Genomic DNA, 1,694 nt, shown 5'->3' with positions numbered 1-1,694 from the left:
ATGAGCCCACGTCAGAAGGTCCAGGCCAGCCACGCTGCCATCTTTATCCCAGGAGAGATGGACTCTAAGGGTACGTCTCCATTGCAATGTCAGCCCAGGGGTGACACGCTGTGCTCAAAGCAGCACCCTGGAAGCCCCATATTCACCACTCTCATATAATGATGATACGGTTTGTACAAAGTCTGCCTGGTGAGGTATCATTTCAAAAGTCTTGGTCTGTTGAACCTTAATATCGTGTTGGATTGTGTGTGTAGCATTGGCTGGGAAGTTTTGCTCTGTGTGTGTTACTGAGATGAGGTTGGGAAATGCCCACCACCAGCCTTTCAGGTGTGACAATGGAGGAGCCAGACTCGCTGCTGGCCCATTAAAGGAACCACACTCCCAAGGACTATCCCAGGCAGGAACCATGTAAAATGCAGACTTCTCCGAGATAGCACAGCGACAATGGACACTGCTTGCTCACATCCTAGAAAGGTACTTCTTAGCCAGTTGGAAAAAACTATGAAAGGTGGGGTAGAGACATCATGAGTTAGCCTCTCTCCCCCACAACTCAACAGCTGGAAATACACCTGGATGACAAAACTGATTCAGAAATCAGAAGAGAATAATAATAGTACATTCAAACCAAAGTCCCCAAACAGACTAGTAGTGGTTTCTCAGCAGAAAATTTTCAGTTTGGGGAATTTTGTTTTCCCAGTCAGACTTTGCCAAGGGAAGCAGAGAGAAAATGGTTGAGTTGTCTCCTTCAGAACAGCTTGGCCTAGACACTAGCTCTGGTTCACTGTTGTGGCCTTGCTCAGGTTGGGGGTATTTTAATTATTTGGGGAGGTCCAAGGGTGTTTGGGGGAGATTATGAGGCTGTTCCCTTTTGAGATAAAAGCTAAGAAATGCAGGACTAGAGAATTTTTTTAGAAATCTGGGATTTAGATATTTTATTTGAAGCAAGGGGGGGCAGCTGAGATTCTGAGAAGGTTTTTGTTTGCTAGAAGCAACATTGTTTGATCTGTCATTGTACCAAGGGGGGAGATGGTTGTCTATAAAGGAGAGTGAAGACTAAATGCATCTGATGAGGATGGGATTTGAACCCATGCGTTCAAAGCACAATGGATTAGCAGTCCATCACCTTAACCACTCGGCCACCTCATCTGAGCTGCTAAGAAAGGGACAGGAGGAGAAATCTAAGGCCGGCAGAGATAGGGACACTAAGGAGTTTTTAAATACTAAGCGTAAGCAGGGGCTGAATGAGCTCCCCCCTCACATCTAGTGAGGAGCTGGGGGAAGACTCCAGGAACAGGCCGTGTTTGCATAGACACCCCTACTCTGCCTAGCTATGCAGCATGATGGGGCCGCTTCCCCCAAAATGACCAGTTTGGGATGGTGGTGGGTTGCAAATCACTTTAGCATTGAGTGTGTGGAGGCCAAGAATTAATTAATAAAGGTTTGAAGGGATCTTAATGTATGTTAGCTAATTAGCAGAAGTTAAGATGTGACCCTGTATCTGGTACAGAGTGAATTGTGTGAAGAGTCATTACGACCTTGTGAATTGCAGTCTTGTTTTCTGTTCTAGTATTGCAGACAAATAAGATAACAAATAGGCTTATGTATAAACAAATGCAAATGTTTACTTTTACTGTCTCCAGGTTTGCTAGCCACTGTCTGTTAAGAAGGTATAAAAATTGTTATGATTGTTTACT

At 44.7% G+C, this 1,694-nt stretch overlaps 1 non-coding gene across 1 annotated transcript; it reads right to left on the bottom strand.

The window, feature by feature from the left end:
* Nucleotides 1-1,064: 1,064 nt before the first annotated feature.
* On the bottom strand, nucleotides 1,065-1,146 carry TRNAS-GCU. The gene has a single exon. It is a non-coding gene; the product is annotated as a tRNA-Ser (tRNA).
* Between the last annotated feature and the right edge of the window lie 548 nt (nucleotides 1,147-1,694).

The sequence above is a fragment of the Mauremys mutica genome, unplaced genomic scaffold, assembly GCF_020497125.1.
Source record: "Mauremys mutica isolate MM-2020 ecotype Southern unplaced genomic scaffold, ASM2049712v1 Super-Scaffold_100379, whole genome shotgun sequence".
Classification (NCBI taxonomy): Eukaryota; Metazoa; Chordata; order Testudines; family Geoemydidae; genus Mauremys; species Mauremys mutica.
The sequence above is the reverse complement of the archived record's forward strand: the minus strand, read 5'-3'. Positions and strand labels throughout refer to the sequence as shown.